Raw genomic sequence first — 20,357 nt, 5'->3', positions numbered from 1 at the left:
CAAGTGATTGGATTTGATCAAATCATAAAAGATCACCTTTTTTGCAAGTTTATTTATTTATTTTTATTTGTTTGGTTCTTATTTTATTTTTAATTGGGAACAAAACCATAATTCACAAAAAATATGATATTACAAAAGAAGGATCAGAAATCCTTCCCTAAATTACAAAAATAAATAAGAAACAGAGGAAAAGAATTACACTCCAATAGACATCAAAACAACTCAACATTGCTATTTTAACGCTTTTAATTTATATATCAAAATTCAATCAAATGGAATAATGTGGAAGTGAATGCCCTTAAAAACTGTAATAGTGGAGACCTAAAAAGATGAATAGAAATAAACTAAAACCCATATCATCTCTAAAGTTCTCCACCTACCCTCAAGAATTCTTGTATTTCTTTCTCGCCATACTATCAAAATCAATGTAAGACAAGCGATTTGTCATAAAACTTTGCTTCTAGTAGTATTTCCTAAACCACTAAAGGGAATGGTCAACATGTCACTAATACTTCTAAGAGGAACCCAATTCAATTTGGCTGGTTTGAATAGATTGTGCCATAACTCTAAAATAAAAAAAGGATCTTTGTCTCATTACCTATCAAAAAAGGGTGATTGTAGAATTCCTAGCAAACTTGAGTAATGGACTTCCAAGGGCGATGATGTGACCACATAACTACAATTTTTGCATCCTAACCATTTGGATTTGTTCCTTAGATTCTCAAGATAACTATGTGCCTAAGAGCTTTGCTCTCCCTAGGATACCTTCAAAGGCACTTTCCTAAGAGGGTTTTATTCCTTAAAGATATTCTTTTGAACCCCAACCCTCCTACTTCCTTAGTCTTGAACACTTGGATTCATCTAATAAGATGATTTCTCTTTCTGTCCCTATACCCTGACTAAAGGAAATCCATTTGCATTTCTGTAATGCCATTGAAGATGACATCTTGTATAACAAAAGGAAATTGTTAGTGTTAGATAGTGTACAGTTATTTCAGTTATTTACTTTTCCTTTTATTTCCTTATTGTATTGTGGGTCCCACTAACATGTATATATATACCCAAGTCCCATGTGTATTATTAATAGTTTTTCAATAACAAAAATTAAAGATTCTCCCTTTTCTCTCTTTTCACATGGCATCAGAGCCTAGGGAGAAAAAAAAAAAAAACCTAATTATTTCCGGTTTATCCGTGAATCAATTCTGGGAAACCTTTCAGTGACCGTGTTTCATTCTGGTCACCTTTCCCATCTCCTAAAGCTTTTTGATCAACCTTTTCGCCGTCAGAAAACCCTCACCGCTGTAAGAAAACCCTCACCGCAGGTGACTTTTTCCGGCGACATCCTTTTTCGACACCGACCATACCATCAGGTGCGCAAGGAGGAGATCTTCAAGTTTTGTCAAAGCACCGGAGGGAGATTCTCATCCATGCGCCAGCCACGCGTGTTTCTTCTCCGGCGGTCTTAACCTCATGCGCCGGCGAGTGAGGGTGCGTGGAGCACTTTCCGGCCACACGCTTCCACCTCCAGCCTCGCCTGATGCCGTCTAGCCACCCTCCATCTGTGCTTGTCCCTTTCGAGCCCTGCAAGTGCATTTTTTGGGGTTTTTTTGTTTCTGCCGACCCTCTAAACAGTCTTTCCGACGACCTCCGGTGACCTCTCCACCCCAAGCCCTACACGTGTCTTAGGAAGTGTTCTTCTACCCTTTCAGTAGTGCCACATTTGTTTTTCTTTACTATTTGATCTCTCACAACCGCGGATCCTCAGTTTTTTTTTTCTTCTTTCAGCCGTGATCTGAAGTCGTATTAGGGCTCTGTTCGATCCAAACATATTTCGTTCTCCAGATAAGTAGATATGACTACTAAAAGTTCCATTTTTTCCTCTGTCATATCTTGATCTCCTATGATTACTTTGAAGAAATTGGTTGGCAGTGAAAATTATTTGTCCTGGTCTATCTCTGTGGAGCTTTGGTTTATGGGTCAAGGTTATGAGGATCACCTTGTTACGCAAGAGGTGAATATCCCTGAGGTTGATAGAGTACAATGGAGGAAGATAGAAGCACATTTATGTAGTGTGTTATGACAATCAATTGATCTTAAGATTCTACTTCATCTTCGGGCCTACAAAACATGCTTTAAATTTTGGAATCAGGCAAAAGGGTTATACACGAATGATATCCAACGTCTTTATAAGGTGGCTTCTTCTATTGTCAATGTCATACAACAAGACATGGATTTATCTACTTATATTGGCCAGATTGCCTCTCTTAAGGAGGAAATCTTGACCGTGATGCCTCTTTCTACTGATGTTGGGGATTAACGAACATAGATTGACAAGTTCTTCATGGTTCTTACGCTTATTGGCCTCTGTCCAGATCTTGAGACCGTCCGCGATCAGATTCTTGGCAGTTCCTCCGTTCCATCCTTGGATGATGTGTTTGCTTGCCTCCTCCATATCTCCTCCACTCAGACTTTGCCATCTGATAACACTTCAGATTCTTCTGTGTTAGTTTCTCAAACTAACTCTCGAGGAGGACGCAGTGGTAACCGAGGTAGAGGCCAACGTCCTCATTGCACCTATTGCAATAAGCTTGGCCACACTCGTGATCGGTGTTATCAGTTACATGGGCAGCCTCCCCGCACTGCCCAGGTGGCCCAGTCATCTGATCCTCAGCCGCCTCAGCCTCCCAGTTCCTCCACATCTCAGGGTATTTCCCTCACTGACAGTGAGTATGATGACTATCTCCGTTATCAGGCACCAAGTCAACTTCTGTTACTTCTGATGACCAGACTGGTAATGCTTCCGCTTGTCTTATCCACACATCTTCTCTTGGACCTTGGATTCTAGATTCTGGCGCTTTCGATCACATATCTGGTAATAAGGATATTTTCTCTTCTATTACTACTACCTCTGCCTTACCTATTGTTACTTTAGCTAATGGTTCCCAAACTATGGCTAAAGGTTTTGGTTTAACTCAGCCTCTCCCTTCCCTACCTCTCCATTCTGTCCTTTACGCCCCTGAGTGTTCTTTTAATCTTATTTCCATCAGCAAAATAACTCGCACTCTTAATTGTTCTATCACTTTTTCTGATAAATTTGTGACCTTGCAGGACCGGAGTACGGGGAAGACGATTGGCATAGGACGTGAGTCTCAAGGCCTTTATCACCTCACCTCGCCTTCAACTCCTGCAGTTTGCATTTCCACTGATGTTCCCCTCCTCATCCACAGTCGCCTAGGCCACCCTAGTCTATCCAAGTTCCAGAAAATGGTCCCTCGTTTTTCATCTCTGTCGTTGCTTGCATGTGAGTCTTGTTAGCTTGGGAAACATACTCGTGTCTCGTTCCCAAAGCGTTTGAATAATCAGGCAAAGTCTCCTTTTGAACTTGTCCACACTGATGTTTGGGGTCCTTGTCAGACCGTGTCTACTTTAGGATTTCAGTATTTTGTCACTTTCATTTATGACTATTCTCGATGTACTTGGTTATTTTTAATAAAAAATCAAGCTGAGTTATTCTTTATTTTCCAGAAATTTTATGCTGAAATCCAAACCCAGTTCAATATTTCTATTTGTGTGTTACGCAGTGACAATGCCAGGGAATATTTTTCCGTACCATTTACTTCATTTATGTCCCAACATGGGATCCTTCATTAGTCTTCTTGTGCTCATACTCCTCAACAAAATGGGGTAGCTGAACGTAAGAATCGACATCTTGTTGAGACAACTCGTACTCTCCTTCTCCATAGTAATGTTCCTTTTCGTTTTTGGGGGGACGCTGTTCTTACACCATGTTATTTGATTAATCGTATGCCCTCATCTGTATTACACGATCGGATTCCTCATTCTCTTCTTTTCCTTGACTAACCACTTTATTTCCTTCCTCCTCGTGTTTTTGGTTGTACTTGCTTTGTTCATATTCTCACTTCTAGACAGGACAAACTTTCTGCCAAAATCACAAAAGACATCTTCTTGGGATATTCCAGACTTCAAAAGGGTTATCGTTGTTATTCCTCTGAGACTCATCGCTATTTTCTCTCCGCTGATGTCACTTTCTTTGAGGACTCACCATTCTTCTCCACCTCTGAGTCTCTTCTTGTTTCTGAAGTCTTACCCCTTCCCATTATCTCCCCACCTGATGCAGTACCTTTTGCCCACTTCAGGTTTATCATCGCCGTCATCGTGTCGTTGTTCCTCCTTCTTTGACCGAGGTACCTGTTGACTCACTTCCTATCCCTTTGGCTTCTCCTGCCTCGGCTTTGCCTCCTTCTGCTGACTTACCCATTGCTCTTCGGAAAGGTAATCGATCGACTCGTAATCCTCATCCCATTTACAATTTTTTGAGTTACCATCGATTATCTTCACCTTATTCTGCATTTGTTTCTACTATATCTTTTGTCTCTCTTCCCAAGAGCACCCTTGAGGCTCTTTTCCATCCAGGCTGGCACCAGGCAATGGTAGATGAAATGACTACTTTCCACTCCAATGACACTTAGGATCTTGTTGTTTTACCCTCTAGTAAATCTACAGTTGGTTGTCGTTGGGTCTACACAGTTAAGGTTGGCCCTGATGGTCAGGTTGATCGCCTTAAGGCCCGCTTAGTTGCTAAAGGCTATACTCAGGTTTATGGTTCTGATTATGGTGACACTTTCTCTCCTGTGGCCAAGATAGCTTCTGTTCGTCTATTGCTCTCCATGGCTGCTATGCGTTCTTGGCCTTTTTATCAGTTAGATATTAAAAATGCTTTCCTTCATGGGGATCTTGCTGAGGAAGTTTATATGGAGCAACCACCTGGTTTTGTTGCTTAGGGGAAGTCTGGTTTAGTGTGCAGGTTACACCGTTCTTTATATGGCTTGAAACAATCTCCTCGAGCATGGTTTAGCTGTTTTAGTTCTGTTGTTCAGGAGTTTGGCATGTTCCGCAGTACAGCAGACCATTTCGTTTTCTATCATCATAACTCTTCAGGGCAGTGTATTTATCTAGTAGTTTATGTGGACGACATCGTCATTACAGGCAGTGATCAGAATGGTATTCAGAAACTAAAGCAACACCTTTTCACCCACTTTCAGACTAAAGACTTGGGGAAACTCAAGTATTTCTTAGGGATTGAGATAGCTCAATCCAGTTCTGGTGTGGTTCTTTCCCAAAGGAAGTATGCTTTAGACATCTTGGAAGAAACCAGTATGTTAGATTGTAAACTGGTTGACACTCTTATGGATTCAAATGTCAAACTTATACCAGGACAGGGGGAGCCTTTAGGAGATCCTGGGAGATATCGACGACTTGTAGGTAAACTGAACTACCTCACCATTACTCGTCCAGACATTTCTTTTCCTGTGAGTGTTGTTAGTCAATTCCTACAGTCACCATGTGATAGCCATTGGGATGCTATAATCCGCATTCTTCGATATATCAAAAGCACACCAAGCCAAGGTGTGTTGTACGAGAACAGAGGTTATACCCAGGTTGTTGGTTACACAGATGTAGATTAGGTTGGCTCACCCACAGATAGATGTTCCACTTTCGGGTATTGTGTTTTTATTGGAGGTAACCTAATATCCTGCAAGAGTAAGAAACAAGATGTAGTGGCCGGATATAGTGCTGAAGCCGAGTATCGAGCTATGATTCTGGCAACATGTGAACTCATATGGCTGAAACATCTTCTTCGGGAGTTGAGATTTGGAAAGGATGAACAAATGAAGCTCATCTGTGACAACCAAGCTGCTTTGCATATTGCATCCAATTCAGTCTTCCATGAAAGGACCAAACACATTGAAGTTGACTGTCACTTCATTAGAGAGAAGATCGCATTAGGATGTGTGGCGACTAGTTTTGTCAATTCAAATGATCAACTAGCAGATATTTTTACTAAATCTCTCAGAGGTCCTAGAGTTAAATACATTTGTAACAAGCTTGGTGCATATAACATATATGCTGCTCCAGCTTGAGGGGGAGTGTTAGATAGTGTATAGTTATTTTAGTTATTTACTTTTCCTTTTCTTTCCTTATTGTATTGTGCGTCCCACTAACATGTATATATATACCCAAGTCCAATGTGTATTATTAACAATTTTTCAATAACAAAAATTAGGGATCCTCCATTTTCTCTCTTTTCACAGTTAGGTATGTGAGACAAACAAAGATTAAATTAGAGTTATTCTTCTACCTAAGGACGAAAATGCTTTTTCAACCCATCCAACTTCCTTGAAATTTTATCTATAATCGGGTCCTAAAAGACACTAGCCTTAGGAGACCCCTTATTGGAAGACCCTGAACACAGTTTGAATACTAATGCTGCATTATTTTATTCAATTGAAGGTAATACATTTAAATAGACTAGGGACAACCAAGGACTACAACAAATCCTTAAAAACACTCCTAGGATCACTGCAAATTGATATAGACCACAATTTGATTTTGTTTGAAATTAAAAATAATTTTAAAACCAAATTCTAACAACTGGAAATAACAACCAAATCTAGAATAAATAACTTTTGACTAATTCAAATTTCCTAATCATATCAAATTTGATTTAATTTGATTTGCCAATAGACCAAAATAGGTTCAAGGCCATTCAAAACTTTATATTTTAACAACAAAGCCAATTTAGAAATCTAATTCTAACTTGTATTGATTCTTGACAACATGCTTTCGTCTAAATTTTTAATAGGAAACGACAAAGAGATATATTGATAGAAATAAGAAGTACAAGAGAAGGATGAAAAATCCTCCCACCAAAGAAAAACTAAACAACAAGAATACAAAAACAAGAAGCTACAATGTAAAAGCAAACAAACTCTCTAGGTTAGACCATCCCGTTGGAGCTACACACTGCTATCCAATCTAGTTGTAACACATTAAGGGGAATGCCCTTAAAAACCATGGAACAAAAAGCCCATAGAGAAGCAAGGAAGTGAATGAAATCCCAAAAATTCTCTGAATTCCTTACTTTTTCCTCAAATATCCTCGCATTTCTTTCCTGCCACACAACACAAATTAAATCAATGCACGCAGTTTGCCACAAAACTATCCCTCTCTTGGATAATCCAAAACCTTTATAATTGATCGACATCATGTCGGAGATGTTCCTTGGGGGAATCCAATCCATCTTGGCTAACTGAAATAATTTGTGCCACAACTCCATCGTCAAAGAACAATGTAGGAAAAGATGATCTGCTGAGTCTCCATGCTTCATACATAACTTACAAATGTCAGGACTAAGAGCTTTGCAGGGTCTTCTCAATTGTAGCAAGTCATTAGTATTTACCTTCTTGTGTGCCACCAACCAGACAAAGGATTTGACTTTAAAAGGGACTTGAGAATTCCATACAAACTTAGTAGGGAAAACTGGAGAAGAATCGGAAAAGTGGGACAAGGCTGGAAAAAAAGACTTGACTGTAAAAAGCCCTGAAGAAGATAAAGATCAGGATCTCACATCTGAAATCGATGGGGATAAATGCAAACAATTAAGTGACCGCATGAGGCTTTCTAAATCTTCTATCTTAGAATCGGAAAGGTTACGAGGGAAATTAAAGTTCCAAGAGAAGGGACGAGCATAACCGAGAATTGAAGATATAAGAATATTTTTATCCGTGACTATTCTAAATAGTCTTTGATATTGGGAACCCAAAGGTTGGTCCCCCCACCATAAGTCTTCCCAATACCAAATTCTTTCCCCATCTCCTACCACAAATCGAGTATACTTGGAAAAATCTTGAAACACTTGTGCAATAGCCTTCCAAGGACAACGATGTGACCATCTGACTATAGTGTTGGCATCCCAACCATTGGGATGTGTCCCATAAATGCTTAAAATGACCTGATGCCACAAAGTTGAACTCTTCTTAGGATACCTTCACAACCATTTCCCTAAGAGAGCGAGATTCCTTAGAGAAATCTTCCTAAATCCCAATCCTCCTTTTACCTTCGGATTACACACTATATCCCAACTAACAAGATGATCTCTTTTACCATCCCCAACCCTTGAAGATAGGAAATCCCTTTGCAATTTCTCAATTTTTGCAGCCACTGAAGCGAGAATCTTAAAATAAGAGAGAAAGTAGCTAGGAATGTGGGTAAGGCAAGAATGAAAAAGAGTTATCCTACCTCCAAAAGATAAGTAAACCTTTTGCCACCCATCTAATCTCTGCAAGATTCTCTCAATCACTGGATCCCAAAAGCCACAAGCCTTTGGATTCCCTCCCAAAGGAACACCTAGGTAGAGTATAGGCCAATCAGAAGCCTTGCAATCAAGCAACTTTGCCAACTTAGAAAGATGATTTTGATCAAGATTGATCTAAAAAAGATTACACTTGTCAAGGTTAACCTTAAGCCTAGAAATATGCCCAAACACTAACAATAAACTCTTGAGAGTTTGCAGATCTTCCTTACAAGTGTTAGGAAAAAAAATGGTATCATTTGCAAATTGCAGATGGGACACCCTTGTTCTATTCCTACCAACCCTGAAACCCTTCAACAAACTTCTTTCCTTTGCTCTCAACAGCATCCTACTCAGTACATTTGCGACTGTAGTAAACAAAAAAGGGGAAAGAGGGTCACCTTGTCTTAATCCTCTAGAGGCCTTAACCCACCCTTTAGTGTTTCCATTCACTAAAACTGCATAAGAGACCATAGACAAACAACCTCTCATCTAGGTCCTCCATCTAGGACTAAACCCCTTCTTCTCTAACACATGATCCAAAAAATCCTAACTCACATGGTCGTAAGCCTTTTCAAAGACAATTTTGAAGACAACTCCTTCTTCCCATTATCGTCTTTTCTCATCCACTATCTCATTGGTTATAAGAACTGCGTCCAAAATTTATCTCCCTTGAACAAAGCACCTTGAGTAGAATGGATAGTTTCATGTAGTACCTCTCTTAATCGCTCTGATAGAACTTTGGCTATTATCATATAGAGACAAGTGATCAAGCTAATGGGTCTAAAGTTTGAGATTTTCTTTGTTAGGCCTTTTTTGGGAGGCATTAGTGCTTTGATTAATAATCCCGCTTCTGTGAAACTCTGCAAGCACCCTCACTAAATCTCCGTTGATCACATCCCAACAATTTTGAAACACTGCAATGGTAAATCCATCAGGCCCCGATGCGTTATCCCTATCTAATTGAAAAATGGCCTTAGAAATCTCTTCTTCAGTAAAAGGGGAATCCAACCTAGAAGCACTATCTTCTGAGATAGGGGACCAATCTAAGCCTTCTACTCTCCAAGACTCTCTAGGAGGACTCGAGTAGAACTTTTCAAACTAAAGTAAAATCTCCTCTGTGATGCTCTCGGAATTATTCAACACTAAACCTCTTTCGTTCTCCAAAAACTTGATGAATTTCCTATTTCGTCTGCCATTAGCCACTTTGTGAAAAAACTTTGAATTGCAATCCCTTTCTTTAACCCATTTCACCTTCGCTTTTTGTCTCCAATGAATTTCTTCCCTCAAAATTAATTCCTCTAGCTCCCCTTTTCTTAAAGCTCTTTGAGCTGAAAGTTCAGAAGTGAGAACCCCTTCTTGCTCAACAACATCAAAGTTAGCTATTTCATTTAGGATGCTTTTTTTCCTTTTGTTTAGCTCTCCAAAAGAATCCTTATTCCAATCTTTCAATTTGACCTTAAACAATTGTAACTTCCTCATGAACTTGTGACATTCCCAACCATTTCCTTGAAAATCTCTCCACCAACTACTGAAGCACTCTTTGAAGCTAGGATGTTGCAGCCACATATTCTCAAACCTAAAAGGTGTTGGGCCCCACTTGAAAGGATTGGTATCCAAAACTATCGGCCAATGATCCAATGTCCATCTAGGAAGAACTTCTTGAAGGCTTTGAGGGAAGAAATGCTCCCACTCATTTGAGTAAAGAAACTGATCCAATCTCTTACACACAGGTGACTCTTGCATGTTTGACCAAGTGAATGGTGCATTTCGTAAAGGGGGGTCAAGTAATTCATAGTCTCTTATAAAATCATCAAAATCCCTCATGCTTGAAGTTAAACTAGAGTCTCCCAATATTTTTGAACTTCTCCTTATAACATTAAAATCACCACCCACACACCATAAAGGAAAAGAAAGGCAAAAAATGTCTAAAAGCTCCACCCAAAAATCCTTCATATGGAAGGGACTGTTTGGGCCATAAACTGTGGACAACCACAGGGGTCCGCATCCATCCAACACAAACTTGACTAAGATAGAAAATGAGCCTATTACCACCTCCTTTCTGTACAGTTTTTTAGAGTCCCAAATAATCAAAATCCCATCTAAAGCCCCGCACGCCAGAAGAGCAACCCACTCCTTATTTCTAACCGTCCAGATACTACCAACAAACCTTCTATCACACACCACCCTTTTTGTTTCCTGAATCATCACAACATCCGGATTCTCTAGCCGTAGAAAATCTTTAACCACCCTTTGTTTTTTCCTAGATCCCCAACCTCTGGTATTTGAACTAATGATTTTCATGGATAAACCTTACCGACCCTAAACCTTTAAACCAGTTCCAACAGGTCTCAAATACCTGTGGAGAATCTGTTCTTCCGCCTAGAATACACCTTAATATTCAGAGAACTTAAGACCTCACGAACTTTAGCCATTTTCTTGGGAGAAAGGCCTTTTATTTGGAACTCGCCCAACGAGAAGAACTTAGCTTCACTTTGGCTAACTGTAACCAGGTTGGAGACCTCATTAGGCATGTTGGGCATAGACTTAAGGGGGTTAAAACCCTCGGGCATTTGGTTCAGATGAGCAAATTCGGACTCCACAACATCAAGGTTAGGATTGCCAACAGACACTTGACATAAAGTACCAACGTCGTCTTTTTTGGAAAAAATTTCAGAAGTAATTTGATTTTTCATAGGATACTGAGACTGAATGACTGAATTGGGAAAAACAGGAATAGAAGGACTTAGAGGTGGAAGTGCTAAGCCACAGGAAGTGGGAAAAGTTGACAAAGATGACTGAGAAGGTGAAAACGAAGATACCTCCAAGTTTTCCGCTACCAACATTCCATAAGTCCCCACAAAGTTGAACCCTTTTTCTCTGATTACTGGATTAGAAGGAAAAATCGTGACTGATGAGCCACAATGATCAAAACCCACGAGGCCCTTATAGCCTTCTCTGTCTTCATCGTTAGAGGGTTTGCTCAAAACCGCGTCTCCTCTTGACGACGAAGCCCCTTCCCCCGAACACCTCTTTCGGAACCCTGATGATCGACAACAAGTGAGACGACTCGCACTGAATCCTCGTACCATCTGTGTTCCCCCTTGAAAGCATCTTCCTTTGGAGGAGCTTCACAATTTGACGATGGCTTCTCATGTGTTAGAGGCTCGCTTCGGCTTCGAAACCCCTGTCGGTGACCAAAACTTGGAGGAAAAAGAGTAGTCCACAACTTCTTTGAACCAAAATTCACCTCTTTCATTGCGAAGCCCCTTGGCTGAACATCATATACCTCTGGGACCAAGTTCCCCTTTCCCATTACAGGAGTCTTCTCTTTGTAATGAACCTTTCTAAAAAATGGGCTTCTTACCTCCCATTTCTTGGCCCAACTTCGAAAACGGGCCTTTTAAATTAAAGCCCCTCTCCCAGCCCAAGTTTGCTTCTACCAATGGATTGAGATTAAGAGGAGATTGGGCCCTTCTCTCTTGCTTTGAATTAGAGGCCCGATGCCTTTCCTCATCATTTGAGTAGGCCTTGTCCCCTTCGGCCCAAGCTTCACCCACCTGCTCTAACCTAGCTGGCCCTAGTCTCTATTTGCTTGAATTCAAAATGGACGAGGTGGAGGTTAGGAACCAGCTGTTCACCACTTCCGGTCCTCTCTTGCCATGTGTCGCCACGGGAATTGTTTCAGCCTTTTGACTTTCTCCTCCCTGATTCATTTTGCCAACTGCCCCAACAGAAGAACTTCCATCAGTCGTTGATCTATCTCTCTCAATCCGTCTTCCACCACATGTCCACGAGTGAGGCACAAAATCCTCCCGGGTTGACTCACCCATTTCTCTACCTCGCCTAACTTCTTCAACTCCGACCACTGCAACAGAAATTGTGAACACCCATCCCCCATCTAACACCTCGATCAAAGCCGGGAGAACTGACCGTTCATTAAAATTCTCACCCTCGCCTTGCAAAGATCAAACAATTTCAAATGGCCTTTTAAATTAAAGCCCCTCTCCCAGCCCAAGTTTGCTTCTACCAATGGACTGGGATTAAGAGGAGATTGGGCCCTTCTCTCTTGCTTTGAATTAGAGGCCCGATGCCCTTCCTCATCATTTGAGTAGGCCTTGTCCCCTTCGGCCCAAGCTTCGCCCACCTGCTCTAACCCAGCTGACCCTAGTCTCTATTTGTTTGAATTCAAAATGGATGACGAGGAGGTTAGGAACCAGCTGTTCACCACTTCCGGTCCTCTCTTGCCATGTGTCCCCACGGGAATTGTTTCAGCCTTTTGACTTTCTCCTCCCTTCTTCATTTTGCCAACTGCCCTAATAGAAGAACTTCCATCAGTCGTTGATCTATCTCTCTCAACCCGTCTTCCACCACATGTCCACGAGTGAGGCACAAAATCCTCTCGGGTTGACTCACCCATTTCTCTACCTCGCCTAACTTCTTCAACTCCGACCACTGCAACAGAAATTGTGAACACCCATCCCCCATCTAACACCTCAATCAAAGCTGAGAGAACTGACCATTCTTTCATTAAAATTCTCACCCTCGCCTTGCAAAGATCAAACAATTTCAACGTTTGCCAATCGATCTCTGTCACTGTCCCCTGCTGCTCCACAATTTTCTTCAGATGTTCCTCAGACCATAAATGAAAGGGCAATTCTCGTAATTTTATCCATCCTCCTCTGAACTTTCCCACGACTTCCGAATTTTCCCTTGGCGACCACCTTCTCAATTGGATTGTATACCCTCCTTTAATCTTGAGAAACCTTAAATCTTGGAGAGAGAGAGCTTCTTCTATAGTTTCTACAAAAAATAAACCTTTTCTGCCTAAGAAGGGAACGATAGTCACCACACCTTTTTGCCCTAATCTTCTCGCCAGAGCACTACCAACTTCAACCCAGTTATCACAATCTGCAGTACATTCGCACACCACAGCTCTCGCCCACCTCCCAACAGGAACAAGGCCTCTTCTCCTCGATCCTTCTTCTCTGATTACATTTGCGAAGGACCGATACAAAGGACCCACATGTTTGTGGATAAATCTTTCCTCACTGCATTGCCTTCCCTTTTCATATAAATTCTAGGAGGGGACCACCAACATTGAAGACAACGCACTTTTTACTTTCTCCCAGCCCCTGCCCTTCTCGCCCTCAGGTATTACTAGGAAAGTTGACTTTCTGTTGGAGGCGAACTTCGAAAGCCTTATAAACCTTCCATGGTTGTTGAAGCATACCTCCATTAAATGGACACTGGATTTTCCTCAGTGTTTTGTGTTGAAACCCATGTAACTCTTCAGTTCGATGGCCTTCGTTAAATATTCGATCAGCCACCCAACCTCTTCCTTTTCAAAACCTAAGGTGGAAATAGAGCCTCTACTGTGCTCTGTAAGCGAGCACCATTTTCCACCGGACTCGCCTTCAAACCTAACCAAGAAGGTCTTCCTCTCCACAGAGACCTTCAACGTCCTTACCATCATTTCTAAGTATAGGTACAGAGTCAGGCTGATTTAACCATGGAGGACCAACAAGAAGAGCTAGCCATGGACATTAAAGGCTTCAAAAAGGGGGAGATCATGCATTTAGAAACCCCATTAGCAATGTTGGAAAAACCAGATGCACCCTGCCCTCTTGTCGAGGTTAGTAAGTCTATTTCTTATGCATTTTCCTTTTGTCTAAATTGATCTTAAGTCTTGAAATATACCCAAAAATCAACAGGATAAGCTTAAGATTTTGTAACTCTTCTGCATTGGTGTTAGAAAAAAAGATAGTGTTGTTTGCAAATTAAAAATGTGACTCCCTAGTTCTACTCCTGCCTACTAGGAACCTTTTTAGAATACCTCTTTCCTCTACCCTTATTAGCATTTTGCTTTAAACATTTGTTACAATGGCGAAAAGAAGATGACATAGTGAGTCTCCTTGCCTTAATCCTTTGGCTGCATTCCTTGGCATTTCCATTTCCTAAGATTGCAAAACTTGTTGAGGAAAAACATTCCCTCATCCATGATCTCTATCTAGTAGTAAACACCTTTTATCTGGTGCAAGGTCCAAAAAAACCCCAATCAACATGGTCATTGACCTTTTCAAAATCCATTTTAAAGACCATTCCTTTCTCTATAGATCTCCTTGGGAAATGTAGATGGTTTCATGAAGGACTCTTTGGATGCAACTTGGAAGAACCTTATCTATGATTTTATACAAGCTTGGGACTAAGCTAATAGGTTTAAAGTTTGATATTTTGGTGGCTTAACTTCCTTTTGGCATAAGAGTAATGATGGTAGCATTTGTACTTTGGTTTATTACCCTGTTATTATGAAACTTTATAAACACTTTTAATCCATCATCCTTCATCACATCTTAACATCATTGAAATACTTCTATGGAGAAACCACTTGGCTTAGGAGCCTTTTCTTTGTCTAACTAAAAGACAACTTTACAAACTTCCTCTTAAGGGAAAAAGTTGACTCTTCGGTCAACATTTTGATCGTGTGGGGATGCTTGTCGAATGTTTTGAGGATGAAGTTTTGACTTCCTTGTAATGGTTGGAGACTAGATAGAAGGGAAGAGATTCTAATCAAGGAAAAAAGAAGAGCTCAACTTTTGGAAACGATTCTTAACCTTAGATCTACTTAAGAGAAGAGGATGAGTGTTAGCTAACCATTGTTGTTTATATATGAATTCATAAGAAAAAACCGCAAAGCTTGTTGAGTTCAAACATCCCCTCATCCATGATTTCATCTTTTAGTGAAACCCTTTCTATCAAGTGCATGGTACAAAAAAACCTCAATCCACATGGTCATAAACCTTTTCAAAAATCAATTTTGAAAACCACTTCTTCCTTCCTCGATCTTCTCCTCATCCACCATTTCGTTAACTATTAATATCGTGTCTAGGATTTGTCTCCCCTCTACAAAGGCATCCTAAGAAAAGTGGATAGTTTTATGAAGGACTCATTAGATGCGGCCTAAAAGAACTTTGGATATGATCTTAATACAAGCTTGTGAGCAGGTTGATAGGCGTAAAGTCTAATATTTTTATGGTTTCTTTTTCGGTACTAGAGCTATAAAGGTTGCATTGATGCTTTGGGTAATTACCTTGTTGTTATGAAACTCCATAAACACCTTTAATAGATCCTCTGTACCACATCCCAACACTCCTTAAACACTGCTCTGGAGAAACTATTTGGCCCCAGGGCCTTTTTCTTGTCTAATTGAAAGACAACTTTACAAACTTCTGCAAAACAGTTTGCGTTTTTTTTTTTTTTTTTTTTTAAATAGGAGACCAATCCAATTCTTCTAGCTTCTATGAATCTTCAAGGGACCTAACATAAAATTTCTTGAAAAATCCCACTAAAGTAGCTCCATCTTCATTCTCCAGAGATATAATGATTTTTCTGTTTCTCCTTCCATTAGCCACCTAATGGCAAATTTTGAATTGTAATCCCCTTCTTTTACTCATCTTACCCTATCCTTTTGCCTCAAGTATACCTCTTCCTTCAACAACAAATTGTCCAACTCTCTTTTCCTAGAAGTCCTGTGAGCTACAAGCCCTGGAGACAAATTAGTTCATAGACATCAATGTTCACTATACCTTTGAGAATATTTTTTTTGCTCTTCTTTATGTCTTTAAATACACCTTTATTCCACACTTTCAACTTTGATTTGACAAATTATAATCATTTCATGAAACTATGACCTTCTCACCCTTCTCCTTGAAACTCTTTCCACCATGAGCTAAAACTATCTTTAAAGTTTGGGTGAAGCAACTACATATTTTCAAATCTAAATGGAGCTAGGCCTTAATTGAATGAGTTGATGTCTAACACAATTGGGCAATGGTTAGAGGTGAACTTGGGTAAGGTTTCTTGGAGGCTATGTGGAAAGTTTTGCTCCCAGTTATTTGAAAATAAGAATCTATTCAGCCTCTTGCAAATAGGGGGTTCTTATAAATTGAACCAAGTAAATAGAACATTTCTAAGTGGAGGATCAACTAACTCACTTTCTTTAATGAAATCATCGAAATCTCTCATGCAAGGGGTTAATCTTGAACTGCCCATTTTTTTTTTCTGAAATTCTCCTCATGACTTTGAAGTCACACCCTACACACCAATTTGGATAGGTTATAACAAAAAGACCTAATAGCTTCATCTAAAAGTCCTTTCTAAGAGTTGGACTACTGGGACCATACACCAAGGTAAACCAAAAATCTCCTCCTCCATTGGAAGCTAGCCTAATTGAAATTGACAAAGGTCCTACAAATGAGTCTAAATAGATGTGTTTGCTTGAATTCCATATTATTAAGATCCCTTCTAAAAACCCACAAGTTGTTAAATTCCCCCACTCCTTGTTTCTTGATGTCCACACATTGCCTACAAATCTCCTTTCTCATTCCTTTCTCTTTGTTTCTGGAAACATTACAAAGTTTGGAGATTCATGAAGGAGAAATCCTTCACTACTCTTCTTTTCTTCCTAGACTCCAGTCCTATTATATTCTAGCTTATGATTCTCATAGGACCACTATAAATCCTCAAACATAGCATCAACCCCTGCAAATCATCTCTTCTAGTGATCGAGGGCTTGTACTTCCCCCTGAGATACACTTTGTCCTTTAGTTTCAAACTGTTGCATCCCACTTCTCACAATGCTTGACTAGCTTGACATTCATGGCAGCCAAAATAGATAAGACTCTTTCCATGTTGCTAGGGGTGAGGCCTATATGAAAACATGTTCACTATTTGGACTTGACTGTCCTTATTTATAAAGGAGAGAGAGCGAAGATGTTTGGAATGGAATTAGATATAGTTGGACAGTCTTTGAGTATTTTTGGAGTATTCCAAATGGTCTACACCCGTTGAAGTATAAAGTATTAGGCAAGACATGCTAAAATAGCATGAATGTTCTAAATGTGAAAAGACATTCATGAAATGAGTTTTTATGAATGGCAACACCTACAAATGACAGAGCTACAAACAGATACATTCATAGGGAAGTTGGTGAGAAACCAGTCAAGTACAAGGTGAGAAAATCGATTAATATGGTTTAGCATAAGCTTCAATAAAGTCAAATAACAATTAAGAATGAGTGAAAAGGAGGGATATGTTTCAGGATGGAGGTGTTGCAAAGATGAGGAGAAGACAAAATGGATGTAGAGTGAGGTAGTTAGAAAACACATGTGTGGACCTAGATAATCTAATGTCAAGATAGAATTCATATAGTCTATATATTATTGGGGCAATGGCTTCATTGAGAGATACTTTAATTACTTGGTAATTTATCCCTTTATTTCTTATTATTATTGTAATTTAATGAAGGCCCTTTGTAAGTGAAGCTCATGTCTGCTGCAGATCCTCTTGCTTTGTGGTCCCCCAGGACTTGGGAAGACAACACTTGCACATGTCGCTGCTAAGCATTGTGGATACCGTGTGGTGGAGGTTTTGTTTTTTACTTCTCTCACCTGGATAAATGCTTTCTGCTGTATCCTTCTTTTTTTTTTTTTTTTTCTAAATTAAGTAAAATATCGGCATGCATGTTACATGTGCATATTATTCATTACGTTCATTAGGAATTATTTTATGTCTTTTATGAATGACAACTCTAGGTTTTATATGACATTTATCAATAAATTGACATCTCGGTTTAGGAACCGATTTTTATTATCTTTTTATGTTTTCACATGTGACAGATTGGAGTTAAAAAAACTTATTCTTTATTTTGGTGTTGAAGGATCAAGTGTAAAAGCCTTATGTTCTTGTTCTCAGAATACTCATCGTTGTTATTATTTTCTTAGGCTTCTATGTCTTGGACTTTCACTTGTGTTTCACTATAGCTGAAGGGCATTTTACGGACTCTCTATGCTTTTGTTTTTTCCTTGATAGATAAATGCTAGTGATGATCGGTCATCTTCAACAATTGAAGCTAAAATCCTTGATGTGGTCCAGATGAACTCTGTCATGGCAGATTCGAAGCCCAATTGTTTGGTGCATTTCATTTTTCAACCTTTGAAGTTTGACGTTCATTTGTGTAGTGCAAAGAAAACAAAAACATTAATTGCACTCTGAATGTAGGTAATTGATGAAATAGATGGAGCTCTTGGTGATGGCAAGGGTGCTGTGGAGGTTATTCTAAAAATGGTAATTGATATGGTTTTTCATCTTTAGACTGTTATTATTTTCATGAATGTTTCCAAGACATGCGTTCAATGGTTGGTTTTTTTTTTTTTGGATAAGCTTACCGATCTACCAATTTTCTTCTCCAACAATCAGGTTTTGTATATTGTTGGTATAAGCTATTGCCTAGTCTGTGCATTATCTATGAATTTGGAGAGCTGAAAGAACTACTCGTACATCATATTATTGTCATGATTGGATTGTAGGTAGACACTAACATGTACATGGATTAGATGTGGGTATTTTATAGACATGAAACATAATGAAAATTATGTTTGAACTCAATTTTTTTCTCTATTCTTTGCAAATTTATACCTTTTTATATAGAGAAAGAAGATTTGGGAAATATTACGAGTTTTTAACTATTGTTTCATTATATTTCATTTCCTTCTTGTTTTCTTTGGTAAAGCAAACAAGAGAACATGAATTTCCAAGATCCAAATAGAAGGCTAGTTTCCTAGCTAAGGTGAAAGTGGGCTCGACAAGTTTTCCTTTATCTTGACTCCAACTGATTGCTATTCCTTTTTTTTTTTATAGGCAAACTGGTTTCTATTCCTATAATTAACTCTTAATTAAAATAGTAATCAATTACTTATTATTAATTCTACTAAATAATAGTTGCACTCCTAGACAAGGAAATTACAATGAAACCCTAAGCTTTCTAATTATTTCAACTATGCCCATCCATGAACCAATATCCATGAGTGACTTTGTAAGAAGATGAAATTTTTTATCAAACTGATGTGCATTTACATCTAATAATCCTTGAAGCTTAATTAAACATCTTTTAATCACCAATTACATTTTAATAAACAATTTATTAAAAATCATTGGCTGGTCACTAGCGATTTATTCAGTATTAGCTCTAGGAATACTTTACTCCCTCTTAAGAGAGAGGGTGGGTTCCAAACAAAAAATAAGTTTTGTCATAGTCTTAACATGAGCTACCTAGGTTGTTGAGGTGTTTATCTTGGACAATTTGCTTATTAGTAAAACAAAACAACTAATAAAAAGAATTGAGTTCATTACTTTCATGAAGATTAAGATCTTATTGAATTTAGCAATTAGGAGAATTGTTGGAGTGCATGATATACATTGTGTGCCCACATCCTACAAGCCTGTGCTTTAAGGAAAATTGGTTGTCTAACATGGCATCAAAGTCTCATTTGGTAGGAGGTCATTTGTTTGAACTTCACCGCATGTTTATTTCCCCATTTTATTAAACCCAAAGGAGGCTATTTGTAGTTTGTTTGCCTACAGACTTATGTATCTCTCTACAGGATGTTATAGTTACTTCTAGTTAGTGTTAAGCTTTAGGAAGTTCATTTTTTAGAAGTATGTGGAACTAGAACTTTGACTTTGTATTAGTTGTTTGGTATTGATTTGTTGAAGTTGAAGTTGAAGTTATGCTTCTTTTTATGCTTTTATATATATATATAGCTTCTTTTTATGCTTATATATATATATATATATATATATATATATATATATATATATATATATATATATATATATATATATTGGTAATCAAGGAACCTTCCATGGCCAAGCCCTTAGGACTTTCCATAGGGACTCAAACCTCGGGGTGCTCCCGGTGCTGACAGTCCCGCAATAATCAACACTAGGTAAATTCAGGGTATTATTAGTGACATGATTCGAACCTAGGACCATGTGCCACTTACTGGGGCCACACTTCCTTGTGTTTGCCCTCTTTTTATGCTTTTAAATATTGATGTTTTATTGTCTATTGTTTTGTAGAAGAAGGTTATTTTTCAGATTAGAGTGATATGTTTGCTGTTCATGTAGGTTTCTACTGAAAGGAAAGCTGATAATAAGAAGGGAAATGTTGCTAAAGTAGATGAGTTGGGACAGATATCCTCAAAAAAGGGGCATTAAATTGCATCATTGTCAAGACCTGTAAAATCAGAATAATCATTATTGCTAATTATTTATTTATCTATTTATTTTTATCAACGGTTTGCTGAATGGGTATCATATGCAGGTGATTTGCATATGTAATGATCTATATGCACCTGCCCTGAGG

General features: G+C 38.9%; 1 long non-coding RNA gene across 1 annotated transcript; it reads left to right on the top strand.

The window, feature by feature from the left end:
* Window positions 1-17,489: 17,489 nt before the first annotated feature.
* LOC100854776 (uncharacterized) lies at window positions 17,490-20,226 on the top strand. The gene is made up of 4 exons (XR_009466590.1): window positions 17,490-17,578; window positions 18,023-18,124; window positions 18,212-18,277; window positions 20,120-20,226. It is a non-coding gene; the product is annotated as an uncharacterized LOC100854776 (long non-coding RNA).
* Window positions 20,227-20,357: the final 131 nt, after the last annotated feature.

The sequence above is a fragment of the Vitis vinifera genome, chromosome 9 (assembly GCF_030704535.1).
Source record: "Vitis vinifera cultivar Pinot Noir 40024 chromosome 9, ASM3070453v1".
NCBI lineage: Eukaryota > Viridiplantae > Streptophyta > Magnoliopsida > Vitales > Vitaceae > Vitis > Vitis vinifera.
Note: the sequence above shows the minus strand (reverse complement) of the source record. Positions and strands in the feature narration are given on the sequence as shown.